At 48.7% G+C, this 25386-nt stretch overlaps 1 protein-coding gene across 3 annotated transcripts in view; it reads left to right on the top strand.

Annotated features, from left to right (window-relative positions):
- Positions 1-12050, top strand: part of ZHX2 (zinc fingers and homeoboxes 2) — a 161669-nt gene extending 149619 nt beyond the window's left edge. For 2 of the 3 annotated variants that reach the window (XM_077847099.1, XM_077847101.1), the window contains exon 4: positions 10750-12050. The gene's annotated coding sequence lies outside the window, so the exon portion shown is untranslated. Of the gene's footprint in view, positions 1-1435; positions 1471-10749 lie in introns of all 3 variants that reach the window. The other variant, XM_077847100.1, reaches the window with a different exon arrangement.
- The last annotated feature ends 13336 nt before the right edge of the window (positions 12051-25386 follow it).

Below are 25386 nucleotides of genomic sequence, written 5' to 3' on the forward strand. Positions count from 1 at the left end.
ATCATACCTCTTTATTAAGGAGTTCGGACAACTTTGGCTGGTCATGCCACTCATTAATTCATTTATTTCGTAGTAAGATGAGGGGCCTGGCAACAAAATGAAGTCTTCTAGAAACGTTGTTTTAGCCAATTCCATCAGCAGTGAAACTGGCTGAAAGGGAAATTTAAGGAACAGCCAATTGTAGATGCCATCAAGTCTTTTTGCACCGCCACCCCACCCCTGACTTCTCAGGAGGGAGTGGTAATTGGTTACAGGCCAGGATGCAGCATGGGGCGGGGTGGAGGGGCTAGTGATAGGAGGGGGCCAAGGCTCGGAGGCTCCCAGTGGCTATCAACTGCCCCCCACCATCTGGCAAGCTTGGTTCCTCCCTCTGGCTATTTTTCTGCTTTCTTCTGAGACTCTACCAGCCCAGCCCACATCTCCCTTGCTGAAATGAGGGAGCCATTTCTTTGGTCCAATCAGAATCTGCCTGAAAGCTCCTAGCTTGCCTTGTTCTTCTATCCTTGACCTTTTCCAGTGCATGACAGGAGTCTCCGTGACTGCTTTCTCCTCCTACCGTGGACTAGACGATAGGGTTCAGTCCAATTCAGCAAATCCCTGCTGCACACCTACTGTGTGCCGGGCTCTGTGCTCAGCACCAGAGATAACAGGGTAAAGAAGACAGATGAGAGTCCTCACTCACATGGAGCTCAGTCAGGCCAAGGACAGAGGAAATTGCTCTTGCCTTTACTAACCGGGGCGATCCATGGTGTGGTGGGGACCTGCACAGCTGTGCAGAGGAGCACACAAGAGGATCACCAGACTGAGGGCAGGGCAGGCTTCCTGGAGGAAGGGACATCCATCTCGGGGCCTGGCAGAGGGGAAGGAGTTAGCCAGTGCACCCACAAGGCAGTGTGGTTCATGTGGAAAGAACAGACAGGCAAAGCTCCAGAGACAAAAGAAGGAGTGGTACAGTTGAGGAGCAAGAGAGTCTGGGCAGCGCCAGAAAGCTGAGATGGGGATTCAGCAGACGAGGAGGAAGGACAACGGGATGAAAAGACGGTGGTTTTCCCCAGCAGACTAAGCTATTCTGATCCTGTCGTGTTGCCGAGTTTGAATATAAGAATGCTAAGTGTCCCTGAATCCCAGAGTGAGCTGAGATGGCACCTCCAGATCCCCGTTCCGGAGCGGGGGTCATCTAGGGGTGGCAACTCCCCAGAGGCCCTGGAGACCACCTGTCCCCATCCGTTCCCTAAGCTGTACCACCACCAACAGTTGAAAACGCCCATCCAGCGTTGGCAGCCACTGTGCCTGCCCCTGACCCGAGGCCCAGAGAAACAAAGTGGGGAGGCAATGCTCTCACCGTGGAGAGAAGCTTTGGAGGAGGGCAGAAGGGTGGAAGGGGGGTGCAAGGGGTCCTGAGGAGCCGAGGCTGAGCCAGGTGCTCTCATTACAGATGATCTCACTCAGCGCTCCTAATGACGCTGACAGGTAAGCATTTCTAGATTTTTTTTTTTTTAAGATTTATTTACCCACTTTAGAGAGAGAAAGAATAACAGGAGGGGAGCAGAGGGAGAGACAAAAATCAGCAGACTCCCCGCTAAGTGCAGAGCCCGACTCAGGGCTCGATCCCACGCCCCTGAGATCATGACCTGAGCCAAAATCAGGAATCGGGACGTGCAACCAACTGAGCCACCCAAGTGCCTCTCTAGATTTTTATAAAACCCAGAAACGGAGTCTCAGAAACCAAGGAACTTATCCACCTTCTCCCAGCCAGCGCCCCAGTTCCGCTCCAGAGCCCTGGCTCCTACTGCTGTCTCTGCCTCTCTCTTTCTGACAGAAGTCCCCATTTCTGGCTGACCCACCCCCCAAGGGGTAGGGTTGGGAGGAGAGAATTCCCAGGGTGTTTATAACTGACAACTAAGCACTAGATAATTCTGAGATGAAGGAGCTAGCTGTTTTTCTTCCCTTCTCTCTTCCACAAAAAAAAAAGAGGAACACCCAGGAACCCCCTTCTATGTTTCTTTATGGCAAACGCCACAAGTATGAGCTGAAAAATGTTCCCAAACAAGATGCTAAGATTTACTCAACACCTGGTGACATCTGACATCCCTAATTGGCTTCCTGATATTTCCGAGGTGCCGCTCTATGGAGAAACAGGCGGCCTGCGGTCCACGCTGGTGGTGGCATCCTGCACAGAGGCACCCCTTAAAGGAACCTTTCAACTTGGAAGAAATCCCTCCAAATTACTTCACAGCTTTTATGAACTGAACACATGGGTCTCTTGAAATTCATAAATATTCAGCGATGCCTTTATTTAAACACATATTTATTTAGGAAACTGTAGTTGAGTTCAGTTGTTACACATATAATAATCCTGAAAATAATGCACAGTTTGGGCTTCAAAAAAGGTGTTATGGGATGTATATATGAGACGGAGCGAGAGAGGGTGACCTGAGTGAGCAGCTGAGAGCAGACCCCAGGGTTCCCCTACCTTCTGAGTTAAGCATCCCCCTCTGCTAAAGCTTTGAAAGGCTCATCATGACAGCGTATGACCAGGCCAGGGTCCCCCAGCCTTGAGGTTAGACAGAAAGGTAAGGAGTCCTTTCCAAACCTTGAATTGTGTCGTGTTGATTCAACCTCTGGGTCCCGTTATCGAGCCATCCATTGAGAGACCTGTCCTGGTGAGAGGCTGAACGGTAAATTCCTCCTTTCCGAAAAATGAGTCAGAATACTTGAGCCACACATTGCCAAACATATGCCTCGATGTTTGGCCAGATGGAATATCCCAGTACTCCTACTACTGAGAGTTTCTATTTACTGGTATATGCCATGTGCTTGGGATTCTTCTGAGCACATCCAGTAAATCATTTAAACGTCCCTTCATCCCTGCGAGACAGGTATGGCTTTCTTCCCATTTTGCAGAGGGCAGAACTGAGGCTCAGAGAGACTTGCCGTGGGCTCCTCAGCCAGCAGCAGGTGGAGCCTGGGGCCCACCTCTCATCAATCAGGCCAGGGCCTGACCCAGCCACAGTGGCACCACCATGACAGCTCAGGCCAGACCAACCGGACTTGACCATTTCTCAATTCTATACACAATTACTCATCCACGAGTTTGGTTGCCTCCCAGTTTCTGACGATTTCCAACTCGTGATTAGGGATGGCTTTGGAGAAGAGATCAATTTGGTGAAATGTTAGAAAAACATTTTCCATGGTTCAGCTTGCTTTAAAAATCCAAGGCTACCAAGTGTTGCATCCTGGCTATAAGTTAGGGTACAGGCTGTGTGTGTGCCCCCACGATCTGTTCAGATTAGCTGTCTAAATACAGATATTTGAATGTGTGGATGGATAGTTGGATGGATGGATGGATGGATGGATGGATGGATGGATGGAAGGAAATGTAATTATCTGTTTCCCTGTCTTTCCTCTACGAGACCACTGAACTCAGGGACTATATCTCATTAATATCTGAGTCTCCGGGGCCCGATTCAGAGCGAGTGCATAATAGCGATGTATTGAACCACCCTGAGAATTAGCAAACATCGTTGGCTCTCAATTGTCTGGAATCTGGTATTTCAGGCCTCTGCTTTTCCTCATTGTTTTCCATCACCCAGTAGCTTTGTTGGCTGACAGCAAGCAGAGGAGAGGGGTTGGGGACTGGTTGCTTCCCATGTGTGTGAGCAGCTCCAGGAAAAAGTCTGCTGGCAAACCCATCCCTGGGTGTTTGCTGGGTGATGCTTCTCAGGACCGCCCATTAGCCTCGCTGCCCCGGCACCTAATGGAGAGTGAACTGTTACCACTTCCATTTACCTAATTCTGGAGCTTCTTGTGTTAGGAATTCTCACTGTGCTTTGGGCAGCTTGTAGCAATGTTAGGGACCGTGAAGTCTAAGTTCCTTCATTTGTCAGAGGAGGGACTCAGGTCTAAGGAGAGGAAGTAACTGGTCCAGAGGCATCCATCCTAAGTGACTTGGCTCACTGATGCATCAGGTATTTGTGGAATGGCTACAGCATGCCAGACTCTGGGAGGCTGTGGTGCCCAGCACGTCCTCATGGAGCCCACAGTCTAGCGAGGGATGAAGCTTTAAGACAACAAAAAGGAAAGATTGTCATGCTGACAAGTTTTTTGAAGGAAAGGTACATGGTCTGTGAGAATATAGAATAGGGGAATTTGACTTGATTTAGGTGGTTGGGGGGAAGCTTCTCTGAAGAGATAATAAATGAATTGGAATCCAAAACAGTCAAGTACAAGTTGGCTGAGAGAGAGGAGAGGACCAGCATTCCAGGGAGAAGACATAGCATACTCCAAGGCCCTGAGGCTAGAGGAGACCTAAAGCATCAGGGGACCTAGATGGGGGCCATTGTGGCTGTGATTTGCCTAAATTCACACTTCATACACATGCAGGGGTTAAAAGCCAGTGTGCTAAGTGGACTCCCATATAATCCAAATTTCCCTTGAAACTCCGCTACTTCACCAATAAAGAAGACTCTCTGTGACTCTGTGTGTATGATTCTATAGAGAAAGGTCAAGACATTCTTGAGATACTCCAGGAAAGAGCCAAAGGAAAGTCATGTTGCAGATATCTGGGTGTTCAGTCCTTTCTGCCCTCACGGAACTTTATTCTCTCTTACTAATAAGTTTCCGCAAGCTTAACACTTAACGATATTAGCCAACCAGGGCTGCCAGAAGAGAAGGCCACAGACTGGGTGGGTGGCTCAAACAACAGACACTTATTTCCTCACTGTCCTGGAGGGTGAAAGTTCGAGATCCAGGTACCTGCAGTGTTGGTTACTGGTGAGGCCTCTCTCCTTGGCTTGCAGACAGCCACCTTGTCTCTGTGTGTGCCCTCCTGGTCTTTCCTCTGTGCATGTGCACTCCTGGTGTCTCTTCCTCTTCTTCTAAGGACATTGGGGCCCCAGCCTATGGCTTCGTTTACCTGTAATTACCTCTTTGTAGGTCCATCTCCTAAAACGGTCGTATTGGGAGCTGGGTCTCAACAGATGAATGGTGGGGGAAGGGACATAATTCAGTCCGTAGTACTAATAGAGTTGTCTGTTGTCGTCAGTATGAAATGAAATAATACAGGTGAAATCCCCCACAGCCGGGAGGAGGCAGGGTCGGGGGGGTGGCATTAGCATCAGCAAATGCTCAGCTGCTCACTCTGAAAGGACACTTTTCTATATGGAGAAGAACTTGGCCCAATGCTTCCTGCCTTCCCAAGTTGACTTTTTCAGTTGGGACCCCACCGGTACAAGCTCATGCCATCAGGTGTTAACTGCATCTCAGGGGTGGGTGTGGGGAGCAGAAGCAAGGGGTAATGTGCTAAGCCCCGACCCACAGGGGCTCAGCATGCGTTGACAACTCTCTGAAGTCAACATTATTTCTTATTTTCATTTTATGGTAGGGGAAAATGAGGCACAGAAAGGCACCCCATCCGAGATCATTGAGCTAGAAACTGGGGGAGCTGGCACTCAAACCCCAGTCCACATGCATAAACACTAGGCGTGTGCCCAGCGTTTGCCACGATTCCAGTTGCTCAAATTCTTTGGACACCTCTGGTTAATAGATGATGATATCCTCTGGTGGAAAAAGAGCCGGAAAAGCCAGGAGCCCCTTTGATTCCTTCTGCCATGGAGGCTCCTTACAAGCAGCCTGGGGGAGATCTTCCTGGCTTATGAGTCTCAGAAATTTCCCCAAGCCCAGGGGCTCCCCATACTGTTGCGGGGCAAGCGCATTGGCCAGATATGCCTGAGCTGACCACGGCCTGGCATGAGAACAATTTGGGATGAAATGGCGTCTTCCTGGTCCCCTGGGAAATTGCTTAATCCCGTTCCCTGCCACCATGTGTTCCTTTTCCCACTTCTAATTAAAATCAGACCATGCCCCCCTCTCAAGAAAAGAAAGTTTGACTCAAATATTATTAAGATAATAAATCACGATCACAGTGCTTGTTTTTCTTCCTCACGGAGCCCCGTGTTACTCTCTCCTGAGTCCGCAGGGCTTAGGGAAATCCCTACAGGGAAAATTAAAGAGACACAGAAACAGAAAGGTATCACATGGGGAAAGAATTCTAATTTTTTTCATGTTTCCCCAACGGGTAAAATAATAAAGAAGCGGCTTTTGCTAAAGAATTAGATAGTAGTTTTTAACCCTCTAAGTTGTCCCCAAGATAGAAAGAGACCACTATGGAGGCAAAGGGCCCCCTGTCCTGGGCACATTCAGGGAGAAGCTGGACATCCGCTTGGTAGAGATGTTTGAACAGTGGCCATAAGCAAAGGGCCTGGTGACCTTGCTGGTTCCTCCCGAAGCTGATAACCGGTGCTCGGAGATCAAGTCATCAATTCATCGGGTCAGGTCACTGGTTCTCTGCAGTGAGGACTGTCCCCTGGCCTAGTGGTAAGATTGCAGACAGAAGCCTAGGGGATTAGCGAGAGGCCACAAGGTCAAAATCACTGCGCTACTCTAAGATAAAAACCCGGAATGGGAGCTGTCACCAACCTTGTGTCACCAGCCACCCCTCTCAAAGCACCGAGCTTTTCCCGTGTTTCACTCACAAATGAACCTTGGAGTACACGGTGTGGGCCAGACCCAGCCGAGGAGCGGGGCCAGGGGCCAGTGGGGGACGCCGTGGGCCCCATCCACGACCTCACGGGGCGTACAGTTAACCAGGCACTTTGAAGACTCCGTGATACGGTTGTGCTAGGGAAGCCCTGGGGCAGGAGCCCTTCCCAAGGAGACCTGAGGACCCTTGGGAGCAAGGCCTTCCAGGGAAGCAGCCTCTGGCTAGCCCGGGCTGCCCACGGGGGAGGCGACCAGGCCGCGGCTGTGCCCCGCACGGGGACACCACCCTACCTTCTGTTTCCAGCGGCTTCCCAGCCTCGCTTTGAGAGCACTGCTAGCTCCCACAGTCCTGCCCACCGCTACCCGCCCTGGAGAGGTCAGAGGAGACTTGAGGTCCAACGGCTCCAAGGTGCCCCCAAGGCCCCAGAGCCACCCACAAACATCCGGGGTCTCTCCTTCTCTCCAGGTCACCCTTTTGCCCTTGCAGTCTGTTTTAGGATTTGTTTTTGTTTTTTTTTTAAGATTGTATTTATTTATTCATGAGAGACAGACAGAGAGAGAGAGAGAGGCAGAGACACAGGCAGCGGGAGAAGCAGGCTCCATGCAGGGAGCCCGACGTGGGACTCGATCCCGGGGCTCCGGGACCAGGCCCTGGGCTGAAGGCGGCACTAAGCCACCGAGCCACCCGGGCTGCCCAAGGGTGTTTTGTTTGTTTTGTATTTTTTAAGGGGTTTGTTCATTCAGTGTCTTTTCTTCATGAATACATCTGGTTGGAGGATTTTGTGTGTTCATGTCCACAAGAAACGACCCAGGGAATCCTAAGCACCCTAATACTGAGGTATATCTAAAAGTGTGAGCGTCTATGCCATTCACTTGAAGAGACAGGGTTCAGTTCCATTTTTGAGGGGGAGTGAAAGAAAATAGGCCTCCTCTATGCACATGTGCGTACCCGCGCACACACGCGTGAGCTCGCTTACACCTAAAGCCCCGATTTTACACCGGGCCTTCCTCAAGGAGAAATGAAGCGGGATTTCGGGAGCACCTGCATGCTTTGCACTCCTCGTCGGTAACCGTCCCAGCAGGCCAGCAGGTGTGAAGCAGGGAAGTGATGTCAGGGAGGTTAAGGGACTGACACGGACACCCAGCTAGGAAGTGGCAGACGCGGGATCCCGGCCACCGGGCTCCTTCCACTCTGAGCCACCACCGCCAACACCCACAGTCCTGCGCTGAGCTGGTGCTCTTCAGCCTGGCCGGGAGAAGGACGAGCAGAAGCTGTCTGCCCACCGTGGGCCTTGCTTCCTGGAGTCCGGAGAACTGTTCGGGTGGACATCCAACCAGGGGCAGTCGCCTGTGCAAGGGGGGCAAGAGACTCAGTTTTCTGGGGAGAACCCAGTTCCTTGGGGGAGCACTGGAGGAGGCTGGCTGTGGTCCCGGTGCCCACCCAGGGGTGCGTGTGGCGCTCCATGGGATCGGCCAGAGGCCTGTGGTCCTCTCGGGGCGCCCGGAATCGCCAGCCCCTGCCCTCACAGCAGACGTGCTCTCTCTCCCCTGTCCCCAGGTGGCTCCATGCGTGTGCGACATGGAGCCTGGACCAGCACCAGGTGTGGGAGCAGCAGTTCATGTGGGACTGGCTTGGAGGATGCAGGCTCCAGCACTTACGATTTGCCTGCCGTTGTTTAATCTCTCTGAGCCCTCATTTCTCCCCGGCGTGGCGGGCCTATCGGTTGCCTACCTCCTGGGCTACCGTAAGGAACAGATGAGAAGCAGCAGCACCTAGCATCAGGCCTGGCTCATAGCAAGTAGGAGAGAAATACCAGCTACTGTCACTGCTGTCACAAGCAGGGTGGTTTTGTGCTGCTGAGAAGTCGTACGACTTGGGGAGCTCACCCTTCCCCCCCCCAGCTCCCCTCTTTCTCCTGGTGAACTGAGTGATGTTGGCAGCACCGCACGTAAGGACCCCCTTGGCTCTTACGATCCAGTGACTTTTGCTGGGTCACTCTTAGGCAGTAGTGGGTCCCAAGGACATCCCTGGACTCTGCTTTCAACCACAGACCTTTCTTTCACAAGCTGGCTTTTTTTTTTTTTTTTTTTTTTAAGATTTATTTATTTATTCATGAGACACGCAGAGAGGCAGAGACACAGGCAGAGGGAGAAGCAGGCTTTCTGCCGGGAGCCCAATGCAGGACTCGATACCAGGACCCCGGGGTCACACCCTGAGCCGAAGGCAGACGCTCAACCACTGAGCCCCCCAGGTGCCCCTACAAGCTGGCTTCTTTACTCCAGCATTGAGTCCCCTTGTCAGGAGAACTTAGGACATGTGGGTATGTTTGACCTCCAGACACTGGGAACCAGTGACAACAGAGATGGTCTGCTGGGGCCTCTGGCCGAGCAGTCCAGCCCGCTTGCTCCTGGCACCCCATGCCAAAGCACCTCTCAGGGCCCCCCCTCCACTCCTTTCTCAGCCAGAGAAGTGGCTGAGCAGCAGCGGTCCTACCAGGAGGGAGGCAAAGGAAAAGCCAGTGGCCGCAGAAATCAGCAGATTTGATCCCCATCCAGCCCGTCGTGGATTACTAGCAGTACCCCTTACAGCCCTGGGCCCTCCCCAGGAGTCCCGTCCCAGGAGCTCCAGATCCTGGGAGCCCACAGGGTGACAGTGGTGGTCTGTCTTCACTCCCTAGGGCTGCCTTCAAGGCCCACAAAGTTCACACAACAGAAATGCATCCCCTCACAGTTCTGGATTCTGGAAGCCTGGTGTTGGCAGGGTTGGTTTCTTTCTGGGGGTCCTAAGGGAGAGTCTGTTCCACGCCTCTCTCCTAGCTTCTGGGGGTAGCTGGCAGTCCTTGGCATCCCTAGGCTTGTGGATGCATCACCAGGGTCTCTGTCCTTGTCCTCACACAGTGTTCTTCCAGTGTGAATCTGTGTCCTGATGTCCTGTTTATAATGTCACCAGCCATAGGGTATTAGGGACCACCCCCAAGGATCTCCTTTTAACTTGATTACTCACTCCGTGAAGAAACTTCCAAATCGGGTTACATTCTGAGACACTAGGGATGAGGACATCACTATATCTTGTTGGGGAGACACCATTCAACTCATCAGAGGGCCCTTGTACTGTTTTCATAACTTCAGAGAAGATAAGAATTAAGCATTTCTCCCTACAGACTCTTCATAAATACTGTTTGTATGTTTTGAGCACAGACTCTGGAGATGGTCTGGGTGTGAATCCTGACTGGGCCATTTCCTAGCTGTATAATCTTGGGCAAAGTCTTCATCCTCCCTGTGCTCAGTTTCCTCAGCTGTAAAATGGGAATAATGGCCACACTCCCATGAACATCAAACTAAAAATGCATGGACGCCTGGGTGGCTCAGTGGTTGAGCGTCTGCCTTTGGCTCAGGTCTTGATCCCAGGGTCCCAGAATCGAGTCCCACATCAGGGTCCTTGCATGGAGCCTGCTGCTCCCTCTGCCTGTGTCTCTGCCTCTCTCTCTCTCTCTCTCTCTGTGTCTCCCATGAATAAATAAATAAAATCTTTAAAAGAATACATTTAAAATGTTTCATCTTGTCAAGATCAATGTTACATATCCGACCATGCTAGGAAAAGGCTGCACCTAACAAAAACAACAAAAACATGTAATAGTATGTAGTATATACTCACTGTGTACAATACTTACTACGTAATCGTGTTCTGGACACTGTTCCAAACGCCGGTGCATGTGTCAGCTTAATTAATCATCGCAGCAAACCCCATTATTTCCCATTTTACAGTAGCAAAAACTAAACCCTAGAGAGATTAAGTCACATGCTTACAGCTCTACTGTCAGTAATCAGAACAGTTAGGCCCCAAATCCAGGTTTGTCGGACTCTGGAACCTCTTAGGAACCCCTGTGACTCGCTGCCCCTCCAGGAATAAGGAAAGGGCCTCACAATGATGTAAAGAATCCCAGGCCACCGCCTCCACTTCCCAGAAAAATCATCCTGTTTTCAAAGGCCTGATTCGGGGGGCACTTCCTGGGATGTCACACTGTGCTCAGGAAAACACATTCCTTTTTAAACACTGGCCCCAAACTTGGGCACTCGTCTGTCCTCCCAGCCCCAGGATGGCTTTGGACAGGGGCCCTCCCCCAGGAGAGCCAGGAAGAGCCACCCCAGCCTCCTGCCACCCAGGGAACCATCATCTGACGTCTCTCTGGTTTTCTGTCGTCTTTCTAGGGGAGTGCAGCGGAACTGCCAATGCTGATAAAGGGGACGCTCTGTCTTTGATGAGAGAAGACAACCTCCCTCCCCGGCCGGCCTCGGGCCTCCACCCTGGCCAGAGACTCCAAGTGCAACTGCCTGGCTGCGTGCGCTGCGGGTGCAGGAAGCCCAGCCTCACGCACCCCGCCCAGAGGACCGGTGGGAATTGTTCATAGTGCCAAAGTCCTACTACTGCGTTTTCAATGGGTCCCTGTAAATAGTTTGCTCCTCTGCCCTGGCCCCCACCTCTTGCGATACTGGAAACAATTTGTACAATGTGGGAATTTTGTTACCTTTTTAATCAAGGGCAACCTCCTTTTCCAGCACTACCATTGTAAGGTCTTTTTCCAGGAGGGAGGGCTGATCACATGTGCTTTTCTCTTTTTTCCTTTTCTTTTTTTTTTCTTTTTTTTTTTTTTTTGATCTTTATTTTATTAATTTCGGGGAGGGGGGGATGTTAGCACTAGTGCCGTTATATCTACTGGATTTTAGGTAGGGAGAGTTGATTTTTTTTTTTTTAAGTAGTTTGAAATTTGGGAGATTTCTCCGTGGGGAAAGCTAGGATTTGGGCACCTGTCTCAACTTTGAGAGGGTTCGCAGATGGCAGATCTTCTGGATCAAACCCATTTCCAGTCCTTCCCCCAGCCACCCCTGGGGTCCCTGTTTAGCCACGCACAGGGCTTTCCAAACCACCAATGGATAGATCTGGCTTCTAGACCACCTGGCCTCTCTGGCTGACCTTGGGCTGAGCCAGCACCAGAGACCCGGGGAGCAGATGGCTCCCCTCTTTCAGCCTCTTTTCAGATACCAGCAGAAAGGGCTCCCACCTTTTTAGCATTATCATTACTTTGACAAAACTAAAACAAAAAGAGGTCTTCCTATCTAGATGGTACAAAGATGAACAGCTTTGGTTTTGACTTCTGTTCCTGACTGGCTTTTCTCCGTGTGGTTATTTGACAAGATTTCAGCTTGAAGCCTCAACCATGAATTGATTTTTGTTTGTTTGTGTGTTTGTTTTGGGCCAATTTTAGATTCCTGAGTGCACTTTTCTTTTTTTCCAGTTAGTCCTAACTTTTAAAGAAGAAAAACCAAGAGACAGATCTGGTGTAAATGTTGCAATATGAATTGTGTTTGCAACCCATTGCCCCCCACTGCCCCCCATTTGGGTACACTGCACAAATAAAATGCTAGGGAGTTCGGGGAAAGAAAAACCATTTTTTCTAACTTGTTGCTCATTTGTTGTAACTCAATAAAGCAAAGACTAAACATTTTTATAACCTTTTCCTCTGCTCCTCATTCTTCATTGCCATCTGGCTCCTAGGGCATGCATGAGGGTTCCGACTCAGCCACCCCCCATTTCAGAGTGGTTATGACAGATTCACTTGACATTTCTCATTTTCTGTCTCAGTGAGGTCCGACAGCACAAATGGGGCTTTAAAAACAGGGCACAAATGTTGATGTGGAAATCTGTCATCTCTCTTTGACACGGAGGAGTGAGTGATAGGCCCTCCTTCCTCCAGGGTCTTCACAAATAGATTCATAAAAGACTGCAGAGTGGGAATGAGATCTGTGGGCCACGTACAGCACCACTGCTCGCACTCAGGTGACCCAAGGTAAGTCACTTCCCTCCTCCAACTGCTGATGACTGGTGACTAGGACACTGCCATTTCTCGGAGAAGGCTGGCTTTTGTGTCTCTGCCCAGGTAAGATTTAAAGAGTCCCTCACTCTGCAGAGAAAGGGGAACCCTCATACACTGCCAGTGGGAATGCAAGCTGGTGCAGCCCCTCTGGAAAACAGTGTGGAGGTTCCTCAAGAAGTTAAAAATAGAGCTACCCTATGACCCTACGATTACCCTATAAAATACCTTACAATTACCCTACGAAATACTCTAAGATTGCACTACTGGGTATTTAGATACTGATGTAGTGATCCAAAGGGGCACCTGCACCCCAATGTTGATAGCAGCAATGTGCACAACAGCCAAACTGTGGAAAGAGCCCAGATGTCCATTGACAAATGAATGGATAAAGAAGATGTGGTCTATATATACAATGGAATATTACTCAGCTGAAATCTTGCCATTTGCAATGCCATGGGTGGAACTAGAGGGTATTATGCTAAGTGAAATCAGTCAGAGAAAGACAGTTATCATATGATCTCACTCATATGTGGAATTTTTTTTTAAGATTTTATTTATTTATTCATGAGAGACACAGAGTGGGGAGAACAGAGACACAGGCAGAGGGAGAAGCAGGCCCCATGCAGGGAGCCTGATGTGGGACTCCATCCCGGGACTCCAGGATCACGCCCTGGGCCGAAGTCAGCGCTAAACCCCTGAGCCACCCCAGTTGCCCTCATATATGGAATTTAAGAAACACAACAGGAGCACAAGAGAAAGGAAGGAAAAATAAAACAAGACAAAATCAGAGGGAAACAAACCATTAGAGACTCATAATCATAGGATACAAACTGAGGGTCACTGGAGGGAGGGGGGTGGGGTAACTGGGTGATGGGCACTAAGGAGGGCACGTGATGTGATGAGCACTGGGTGTCATATAAGACTGAGGAATCGCTGACCACTCTGACACCAATAATACACTGTATGTTAATTAATTGAATTTAAATTTAAAATCTTAGATTAAAATAAAATAAAAAGAGTCCCTTACTGTTGAACCGTGACACTCATCTACCTAGTAGTTTTCAAACTTGGGTAGGCCCCAGAATCACCTGGAAGGGCTAAAGTTTTTGATTCAGTGGGTCTGGAGTAAGATCTGAGACTGCGTTGCTAACAAGTTTCCAGGTGAGGCTGCTGCTGCTGGTCCAGGGAACCCACTTTGGGAATCTCTGGTCTCCGCATTTAATTTTCCAGGGACGAATGGACTTTGGCCAGTTTATCTAAACTAAGCATGTGTATAAAGCGTGTAGGAGCATATCCTTCCATAGTCCCCCCGCCCCCCCCCCCCCGCCCCCAGGAAACATCGAAGAATCAGGGATTCTGGATAAGTTGGCCTTCTCTGGAAGATGCGCTCAATGTTGGATATCGTAGAGTTCTGGCCTTTGGCTGGAAAACCATGCATTCCTGCAACAGCTACCGTCTGTGGCCTCCAGATGCCTTGGAGATACCTGCCCGCTAATCTCACCTCTTTTTCATTCTCCATCCCCTGGTCTCCTACATAGTCAGGAGGCAGCAATGCCTTCTGCTTAGTGGAATCTGCTCAGTCCCCACCACCTGCCCCAAAGCTCATGCTCCAGACACCACACTTCACCTGGACCACCAGAAGAGCACCTGTCCTCTGTCCAAATGTCACCTGCCTTCCATGACTCGCTTCCCGCAGGACAAGAGGAGACAGAGGCAAGCAAGCCCCCTCCAGGAACAAAACATAAGGAACCAAAGGGTTCCTTTGTGCCAGTGCCAACCTGGACATGCAGGATCCTGAGAGCGGGCACCTCCTTAAATTTTGCATCCTCGGTGCCATACTTGCCTCACCCTGGCCCTGCCTATCTGCCACACCTTCCTCCAACTTTGCTTTTATTTTCCTTCCTCTTGCTTTTCGCAACATGTCATCATATATGTTTACTGTCTTTTGCATCCCACTGCATTGCAAGCTCCACGAGGACAAGGACTGTGTCTATCTTGTTCTCTCTCCCACATCCTCTGGCCCTAGCACAGTGTCAGGCATGTAGGAGATGCTCCCTAAATATTTGTGGGGTGGATGGATGGTGGCTGGATGGTGGCTGGATGGATGGATGGATGGATAGATGAAGAGTACCAGCTCTGCAGTCAGACAAACCCAAGTTTGAATCCTTTTGAGCTCTCTGGTTCAAAAGCTAGGTGGTCTTGTGAGGTTTACTCAACTTTTGTCTTGGCCTACTCCCTCATCTGAGACCTAGAGGTGCAGATCTTTGTCCTGGGGCCAGTGTGAGGGTTAACTGAGCTCAAGTACGCAAAGTACCCAGCACACAGGTGCTCTACAAAAGCTCATTCCCCTCTTACTGCTCTGACTGGGGAGTGACACGGGGCCAGGCAGTGTGAGGCTGTGCCTTTCCATCCCTGGTGGGGAGGGGGGGGATGCTTGTGTGAGAAAGCAAACAGGAAGAAGCTAGATCCAGGTCTACGAGATAATATTCCAGACACCTGTGCTTCTGGCTTTGGAGACATTTCCATGTTCAGCCAATACTCTCCTTCCTCCCCTTCACCCCCAAACTCTCCCTACACCCCTCTTCCAAAAAAAAAAAAATCCCAAAAATCCAACATGCAATTTTCTTATTAGGAAAAAAAAGTAAGAGGTGGCTGTGGCTGACTCCTGCCTAGTCCCTGCCAGCACGCCTTCCCTGTGTGTTCCCAGCACCGGACCTGCCACAGACCTCGTCTCCCCCACACTGTCCTGTCCTTCTGACCCCTTAGTGAATGTCAGGCCAAACTCTGCCTCCAGCTTCTCCCTGGGCAGGCATCTGCCTTCCGCTCCTGCGATTACTGCCCTTGGGGTTCCCCTTGCCGCTCTCAAGCAAGGTAAATAAATTCTTCAAGCAAAGCAGCATGAGATGCTATCAAATGCCTGAAGAAACCAAAGGGAAAACCAAGCCAGAACATTTGTCTTTTATTTTAATTTCTGCACCAAAGAGAAAGCCTTGATAATTGGTTGCAGTGAAAACACACAGGGAAGACGGTTGTGCTCTTTTAAGCATCCAGCAAAATATGTCAAGCTATCTTTGCTCGCCTGGGAGCGATGAGCGGGGGGCGGAAGCTAGGAGAGGATCTTAAGGGGGAGACCCGGACAGGATTCTTCTTGAGGTGCGGAGAGTAGTGGTGGCCCTTGAACAGCTGCTGCTTCTGTCTGTCTCGTGCCTCTTTGCACTCCCCTCGCTTCCTGTGGGGTTCCACTCAGCTCCCCCTCCACTCATCTGATTCTGGGGTGCAGCCCACTGCATGAGCCATGGCGCTCCGGCCCCCTGTCCAAGCCAGGTGCAGGGCGGAGCAGGGGCGCAGGGCTGGGGGAGAGAGCTCCCTCTTCCCATTTAGATGACAGTGTGTTATTAGCTTGCTGCCACCAGCAGCGGAAGCCCGTGCCCGAGACAGGAGGCCAGTAGGTAGGAAGGAAGAGGAAAAAAAAAAAAAAAAAAAAATCAAGAAAAGGAGCAGAAGAGCAACCAGACAAAGGTGGTTGGTCTTGATCATGGCAATGGCAACATCCTTTGAGTCCCTGGACCCTGCCATTCCCCAGGCCAGCATCCTGTCTTTCCAGTTTTGTAAAAACTAACATATTTCTCTTTTTGACTTAAGCCAAAAACCTGTTACTAGAAACTCACTTCTGACGGGTGGATGAGATGATGAGATAAAAATGGAAGGAAAGACACTACAAGTACACAGCCACCTGTGGCTGGCGGCTCCCAGGATGGATGGCTCACCTCTGAGTCCTTGCTACTCCGGCGTGCTCCCCTGCTCCGTGCTTGTACTCCGGGGGGCGGGGGGCGGGGGGGGGGCATCGATGGGCAGCCTCAGCCTCACCAGGGTGCTTGTTAGAAATGCAGACTCTCTGGCTCCCACCCAGACCTGCTGAATCAGAACCTGCGAGCTGGCCCTGCTCATCAGGTGCTTCCCATATTCATGCGAGTCTAAGAAGCCCTGCTCTGAAGGTACTGGGAACCTCCCCCACCTCCTGCTGCAGTGGGGTTGGGAGGAGAAGCCCATACCACAGCACACCACGGAGCCTGTTTTCAGCATGCAGGTTCCGAGGCCTTGGGAAGCTGGGAGGCAGAGGCAGGAACAAGACGGAGGGCACGTGGTACACGAAGCGTGGGCGCACTTGTTCTTCTAGGCCACCTGGTGCCCTGCCACTTCCAACCAACAGCGCCCGGAAATGACAGCTCTCACTGGCCTGCCACAGTACAGTCTGGAGAGAACCAGACTGTCAGTTCCCCTTACTGATTCCTGAAAGCTCCCGTCTGGAGTGCCTCACAGCTGGAGGTACTTGGAAACCACAGCAGAGACACCATCATTGTCCCTGAGGGGGTGATCAATAAAAATCAATTAAAAAAAAAAAAGACTTCTGTACATCCGGGAGCATGTGGCAAGTCAGGTATCCTGCAGAGTGTAGGAGGCACGCCGCCCTTGACTTTGAGGAAGGAGGAGACAAAGGCGTCCATCACTAACTCTAACACCTTCACCCAGAATGAGCCCCCAGAGTGTTACACACTTTGTCAGTCCAGATCCTTGTGGGAAAGAGAAGGAACACCAAAACCGAGTCATTTAGGGAGAGTTTATTGAAAGTTTCTTGTTCAGGGGCACCTGGGTGGCTCAGTCGGTTAAGCGTCCAACTCCTGATTTCAGCTCAGGTCATCTCAGGGTCGAGGGATGGAGCCCGACAGGCTAGGCAATGGGCATGGAGCTTCCTTGAGATCATCTCTCTCTCTCTGCCCCCCTCCTCATTTCACTCTAAATAAATAACTAGAGGGATCCCTGGGTGGCGCAGTGGTTTAGCGCCTGCCTTTGGCCCAGGGCGCGATCCTGGAGACCCGGGATCGAATCCCACGTCAGGCTCCCAGTGCATGGAGCCTGCTTCTCCCTCTGCCTGTGTCTCTGCCTCTCTCTCTCTCTCTCTGTGACTATCATAAATAAATAAAAATTTTAAAAAATAAATAAATAAATAAATAAATAACTAGATACATAAATACATAAATAAAATTTTTAAAAAAATAAGTTTTGGGGCACCTGGGTGGTTGAGCATCTGCCTTTGACTCGGCTCATGGCCCTGGCATCCTGGGATCAAGCCCCACAAGGGACTCCCGGGTTAGGGGGTAGCCTGCTTCTCCCTCTGTCCCTCCCCCCTGCTCCCACTCTCTCTATCACCCTCTCAACTAAATCAATAAAATCTTTAAAAATAAATAAGTTTGTAAAGTGTATTGTTTACAAAAGTGGAGGCAGGGTTTGGGGAAACCAACAAGGGAAGACATAGGGACTTGGCCTGAAAGGGTGAGTAATGGAGCAGTTACTGGAACCAATAGGGGACAGATATACAGAGGAGGCTACCTGCAAGGAGGCGTGGCCTTCATAACCATGGTGACCCAGCAGGGGTGAAGTTGGGGAATAACTACCCTGACATCATTCTACTCCCATCCTCAGCCCTCTGGCCACTGCCTTCCAATGGCCAAACCCAATCAAAGGTCAGAAAGCAAGGGGACCTATTGATCCAGCCTGTCAGAGTCCGGCTCCCTGCACACAGAGCAGGCAGGGGTGGGGTGGGGGGAAGAAATAGTTCCCTACACAGATCAATCTATTGGCTGGACCAAACATGGCAAATGGCACATATACACCAAGCATGCCATGTGCCCCACCCCATACCTATGACAGACATTAATAATCAAAGTGTCTTTGCCTGCTGGGCCTGGACAAACTTTCACAATATTTAACACAGAACTCCACCTCGAATCTATTAACCTTGGAACGGGAGACGAAATCTGTAGTGGATGCCGTTGGTGGCCTAGCTGGTACCCATCCCCTCCTTCTTCATTGCTAACAGAACCAAGATATCACCCAGGCACTAACATACCCCAACCCTAGGGGAGAAACTCTGTTTCCCTTGCAGCTACGAATGGCTAATGAGACATACAGCAGAAGGCTCCCCCATAGCTGGTGCCACTCTCATTTCTCCCTTCTGGCCTGATGCCTCGGTGATCTTGAGACTAAGTATCTCATAGTTTCACTGAGCCCCCGACTCCGTGCCACAGATGAAAGCTTCAAACTTATTTCTTCAATTGGATTATAATTGTCATACAATAGCCTATTCATTTCAGGTGTTCAAGATGATGATTTGATGTCTTTTACATTACAAAACGATCACCATGCCAGGTCTGGTTGCCATCCGTCACCAAGGTTCTTACAATGTCATTGACTATATTCCCTATGCTGTCCATCACATCCCCGTGACTCATGTATTTTATAACTGTACGTTTAGACTTCTTTAATCCCCTTTACCTATTTCATCTCTCTCCCTACCCCTACCCCTCTGGCAATCGCCAGTTCTCTGTATAAATCTGTTTTGCTGGGCAGCCCTGGTGGCGCAGCGGTTTGGCTCCGCCTGCAGCCTGGGGTGTGATCCTGGAGACCCGGGATCGAGTCCCACGTCGGGCTCCCTGCGTGGAGCCTGCTTCTCCCTCTACCTGTGTCTCTGCCTCTCTCTCTGTGTCTATGAATGGATGGATAAAGTCTTTAAATAAAATAAATCTGTTTTGCTTTGTTCATTTATTTTGTTTTTTTTAGATTCCACATGTAGGTGAAATCATATGGTATCCATCTTTCTCTGTCTAACTTATTTCACTTAGCATAATACCCTCTAGGTCCATCCGTGTTGTCAAAAATGGCAAGATTTCATTCTTTTTTATGGCTGAGTAATATTCCATTGTGTGTATTTATATATATATGTACATATATATATATGCAATATATATACATATACTGCATCTTCTTTACCAATTTGTCTATCAGTGGACACTCATGTTGCTTCCATATCCTGGCTATCGTAAATAATGCTGCAATGAACATAGGGGTACAAATATCTTTTCAAATTAACGTTTTTATTTTCTTTGGATAAATATCCAAAAATGGAACGGCTGATCATAGGGTAGAACTATCTTTAATTTTTTTATAAAACTCCACACTGTTTCCCATAGTAGCCGTACCCATTTACATTTCCACCAACAGAGGACGAGGTTCCCTTTCCAAACATCTTGATATGTGAGAAAAGAAAATCTCTCTTTACTAACCCAGCACTTATCAGATTTGTCTGATACTTGCGATCAGATACACTCCTAACTGACACAAAATCTCTGTGCCATATTTATACTTCATAGATGTGAACTCTTCACTCACACATGTATTTATTTATCCCCGTGCTAAGTGCCAGGTGAGAGACAAGGCAGGCACAGTCTGTTTCCTCTTCAGGGAACCTTGATCTATATTTTGAAGGATTCGTAGGAGTTTCCAGATGGATAAATGATAGGAAGACAGAAGCAGCAGAAATGAAAGAGTTTCTACAGTGTCAGGATGTTAAGTACTAGGAATCCAGCTAGCAGTCTATGACGTGTAACAAAAGAAGAAACCATCAGTTTTGAGCAACCAATTCGATTCAAACCCTGTCATGAGAAAACAGAAGTGATTATCTGCTTGGAAAGAACCTGAGAAACAGCCAAAGATTATGTTATTTGCTTGTATGATGGGAAATCAAAAAGTGGTTTGGGATTTCCCAAAACAAATAAAATGTTATATAAAACAGATGTAAAGTGAAACAAAATATATTCTGAGTCTTTTGCCTCAGACTTGCTTCCCAGAGCTGAGTTTGGGTCACAAACTTGGGATCCGGTCCGTACTTCCAAATGTATCCCCCAATTCCTTACACAAGCTCCTCCTGTGGCCACACTGGTCTGCTCCCTGCGTCCATGCAGTCTCCCCTCTTAGAATCCCCCACCCCAATTCTTGCCTAGCCCCCTGTTCTTCCAGACCAAATCAAGGTAAATCTTGGAAGACGGGAAGCTGGGTTTAAGGAAGACACATATCCCACTGGCTCTCAGGGAGCCCTGATGCTCTGAACTCCTGGTACACTCACCATCAACGGGATCTATGTGGTGCCGACCACAGGTGGGTCTGCTGTTCAAGCCTCTCTTTGTGCGCTGCTCCTCCAGTCGGGAAGTGGACTGAACGTCGGTTGCTTTCACCTCCCAGCATCCCTTGCCCCTCCCTTTCAGCAATTCTCACATCCCTCCCCACTGGAGAAGTCTTCTAGGCACCTGCTCCCCCCTGGGCCAACTACAGGCTGTTGGTGTGGCCCCAGCACAGAGCAGGACCCTCTGGCCATGAGGAGTCAAGTGACTGAGGTCTAGCCAATCGTGGCACTCACCCCTGACCTCAGTGAGTGGTCCAAGGAGAACACGCATGACTCAGCGGGACCAATCAACATCTATCTCAAGGTATATAAAAATTTAAGTTGGGGATGGAGAGGAGGGGGTGGGATGGGAAGAAAGAGAAAAGGCATGAGAGACAAGTATGAGATCATTTGAATGTTCAGATCCAGCTAATCCTAAAGGTAGGCTCACCCATCTTTCTCAGTTATGTCAGCCAAGAAATCCCCCTTTTGCTTAAGTTAGTTGGAGATGTGTTACTGTCATTTGGCAATGAAAGAGTTTTGACTAAAACAGATGATGTGACCCCACTGCCCAGCGCATGTCTGCAGAACTGATAACTGGAAATGAAAGGGCAGATTAGAGGTTTTTTTCAAGATTGATTTTATTTATTTATTTATTTATTTATTTATTTATTTATTTGACACAGAGAGAGAGCACAAGCAGGTGGAACAGCAGGCAGAGACAGAAAGAGAAGCAGTCTCCCCCGCTGAGCAGGGAACCCGACATGGAGCTCGATCCCAGGACTCTGGAATCATGATCTGAGCTGAAGGCAGATGCTTAACCGACTGAGCCACCCAGTCGCCCCAATTAGATTATATTTTAAAATGAATTGGCTATGGTTCCATTTATATGAAATGTCCCAAATAGGCAAATCTATAGAGATAGAAAGTGGTGGGAGTGTTAAGAATAGGAATATAAAAAAAAGAATTGGGATGGAGCTAGAGAGTATAATGCTGGGTGAAATAAGTCAGCCAGGGAAAGACAAATACTATATGACTTCATTTTTGTGTGGAATTAAGGAACAAAACATATGAGCAAAGGAAAAGAGAGAGAATCCAAGAAACAGACTCTTAAGAGAACAAACTGATGGTCACCAGAGGGGAGGGGGGGAAATAGGGAATCAGAGTATGTTTATCATGATGAGCACTGAGTCAGGTACAGAATTGTTGAATCACTTTATTGTACACTTGCAAATAATATAATATTGTATGTTAACTATAATGGAATTAAAAATTTTAATTAATTAATTTATTCATAAAAGACACAGAGAGAGAGGCAGAGACACAGGCAGAGGGAGAAGCAAGCTCCACGCAGGGAACCCGACGTGGGATTCGATCCTGGGTCTCCAGGGTGAGGCCCTGGGCCAAAGGTGGCGCTAAACCGCTGAACCACCCAGGCTGCCCCATTTTTTTTTAAGATTTTTTATTTATTAATTTATGGAATTAAAAATTTTGTAAAGCCTCTTTTGGGCCGCCTGGGTGGCTCAGTCAGTTAAGCATCTGTCTTCGGCTCAGGTCATGATCCCAGGACCCTGGGATCAAGCCTTGAATTGGGCTCCCTGTTCTGTGGGGAGCTTGCTCTTCCTTCTGCCCCTCCCCCATCTGTGCTCGTGCTCTCTCTCTCTCTCTGTCAAATAAATTTAAGAAATCTTTTTTAAAAAACTAAAAAGCCTCTTTCAAGTAAATAAATAAATTTGTAAAAAATAAAAATAAGTATCTGTATATCTATATATCCTTAATATGATAATAGAAACCAGGAGCGCCTAGGTGGCTCAGGTGGTTGAGCATCCAACTCTTGGTTTTGGCTCAGGTCATGATCTCAGGGTTGTGAGATCAAGCCCTGAGTCAGGCTCCATTCCAGCAGGGAGTCTGCTTGAGATTCTCCCTCTCTTTCCCTTCCTCTCTAACCCCCTTCTCTCTCTCTCTCTCTCTCTCTCTCTCTCTCTCTCAAAATAAATAAATAAATAAATACTTTTTTTAATCTAAAAAAAGAAAAAAGAAACCAAGCAGATTAAGTTAAAATTTGACTTTCGGGAATTCAAGGAGCACACACCTGTGTTTGGCCACATACCCCCGCCCCTGTTTCCTGTCTGGGTGAATGGCAGCAGCAGCAGCCAGTTACCCAAGTCAGAATTCGGGGTGGGGAGATAGTTTCCACCTGTCACTCCTCCTTGAGTTTTAACCACAAGTTCTCTCCCTTCTAGCCCCCAAATATCTTTCCAATGACCTATCATCCACCCCATTGCTGTCATCATGCAGACCCTGACCTCTTGCCCTCCCTGCACAGCCTCCTAACCTGTCTCCCCACTGGCTCTCTAGACTGTAGCCTGAGTGACCTTTCCTACAACACAAGTCTGATCACACATCTTGTCTGCCTGTCAGCGGCTCCCACTGCCTGCAGAACAAAGCCCAAGTTTCTGGACTCAACACGTAAGTTTTTGTTGGCTCCAGTCCCTGCCTATACCTCCTAACCAACCTCACATCCACTGTATCACCATCCCACTTCTCCCTCCCTCCCTCTGTCTCTGTCTCTGTCTCCCGCTCTCTTTCTTACACACACACAGTTCAAGCCCATCCTCAACCACTTAGTGTCCCCCACACCCTCCAGGTTCTCTCTTGCCTTGTGCCTTTGCACCTGCTCTTCTTGGGGCCTGAACTTCCCTTTTCTTCCTCCTTCACCTGGCAAACACCCTGACTCATGGAAGTCTCAGATGAATATCAGGTCCTCCAAGAATCCTCTCCTGACCCCTTCTAGCCACATCCTTTGCTTCTTCCTCTGTGCTCCTAAGACTCCTTTTGCATGTCTCTATTATAATTCGAGACACATGGTCTGCCACGTAAGCTGTAGTCTCCTTTCAGAGTCCAGCCCCAAAGGGATAAGGCAAGCATGCATTCATTTGTGTGTTGTAGGAATAGATCTGCACCAGCAATATCACAAGTTTAACTAGACAAGGATGGTAGTAAGATATTCGAAAATAAATTTTTGCAGGGAAACATCCATGATGGTGTAAAATAGATGAATGTCTACAAACTTCCTTCCTTGACCCAACCCGCCCAAGAGAACCTCTAGTTAACAACCTAATTCTCCTTTCTCCCTTAGCTCCTGAGAGGCCAATTCCTAGACTTTTTTGGTGCAGGGTCTGGAATGAGCAAAGAAAGACAGCAGCAAAAAGGTCAGAGGAGGAGTAGAAGCACTTCAGGAAAAAGGTTAAATTGCCCTATGTAATAAAGAATGGAGAGAGAAAAGAGAGGAAGTTCAGGAAGTAGAAGTCATGAGGGCTGTTGGAAAAGAAGGAATTTTTGAGTAGTGAATAGCTTCAGAGTGTAGGACAAGAGAAAACTGGCCAAGAGTCTAAACAACATATAAGGCATGCTGCCATGGGTCATCTACCCGGAAGTCTGCTTAATGTTCTTTTAGAAAGATGGGGGCGGGGGGAGCTAATTTCCCTTTTTTGTCAGGTTTTGGCTTATTTGGACTGTGCTTCTATAAGTGGATCTAGGACTGGACCATGTGGGTCACAGTTGGAATAGGGTTACATGAAGTCATTGAAGTAAATGCAAAATGAAATTGGAAAACCAGCCAAAAATATGTCCTGCTATTAATAGGATGGAACTCATTACCCATTTCCATGGACCCTACTTATCTTACATTTGCTCATACTGCTCTGTCTGGTAAGAATTCTGCATCCTGAAATAGTAGAAACATGGGCGAGCAGCAGAGGACACAACCACACGGCCATCCATGGATTCAGGAGCCCTGAATCTAACCTCTGCTTAGGAGTCATACACAAATGTGTGTATGACCCTGGGAAGGTCACTGCCTCTCTTTAAGCATCAGTTTCCTTATTTGAAAAAATGAGGGGCTTTAGACCAGATGACCATCAACTAACTGTTCATTCCAACTCTGAGATCCTATGATTTAGAGGAGACTGGGCTGATACCCCTCTTAAAAGTCTCCAGATTCCAGCTCCCAAACCCCTCCCCTCAACGGAAGGCTCTGGGGAGATATTTCAGGACAGCAGTGAGCTAAAGAAACTTTAGGACAAGAGCTCTAAAGCTTTGGAGCGAAGATTGTCAGCAAGCTCCCCCAGGGAACTTTGAAGAAGCATATGTGCCCATAAACAGTGTTTAATTAAAGAGCAAGCAAATGGCAGCATGGAAAACTGAAAAGCAGGCTGTTCGAGAATATTTCTCCAAATCCAGAACCCATCACTCTGCATCTCTCCTCAAGCCAAGCAACATTCACAATGGCTTTGTTAGAGAAACAGGGAGCCTTTGTTTGGGGTCATCTAACCAGTTGCTCTGGGAAGGCAGCTGCCCTTGCTCTATGCCTGGACACAGTCTCCTAAGCACCGTCCCGGCCCTGCAGAGGTGAACAAACCCTGGGCACCAGCCACCTGGTGAGGCTGAGGACTGAGCTGACCTTTGCAGGATGAATTCCTCTTTAAGGGATTGTTAAATCCACGTGTGTTCCAGAGCTTTTCCATGGTGTTTCTCATTCTTTTGTGTGGCAGACCGTTGTCATATTGTGTAAGAATGGCTAGGACCCCAAGAAAAAAGGACTTCCAGGGCACAAGAAAATCGTGTCATTGTCTCCACCAGAGGAGTAAAATTTAGACTACAGAAAGATTTCTTCAAGGGGCGCCTGGGTGGCTCAGGGGTTGAGCACCTGCCTTTGGCCTCATCATGATCCTAGGGGTCTGGGGATCAAGTCCTGCACCAGGATTCCCACAGGGAGCCTGCTTCTCCCTCTGCCTGTTTCTCTGTCTGTGCTCTCATGAATAAATAAATAAAATCTTAAAAAGAAGAAAGAAAGAGAAAGAAAGAAAGAAAGAAAGAAAGAAAGAAAGAAAGAAAGAAAGAAAGAAAGAAAGAAAGAAAGAAAGAAAGAAAGAAAGAAAGAAAGAAAGAAAGAAGAAAGAAAGAAAGAAAGAAAGA

Source organism: Canis aureus, chromosome 14, assembly GCF_053574225.1.
Source record: "Canis aureus isolate CA01 chromosome 14, VMU_Caureus_v.1.0, whole genome shotgun sequence".
NCBI classification, from domain to species: Eukaryota; Metazoa; Chordata; class Mammalia; order Carnivora; family Canidae; genus Canis; species Canis aureus.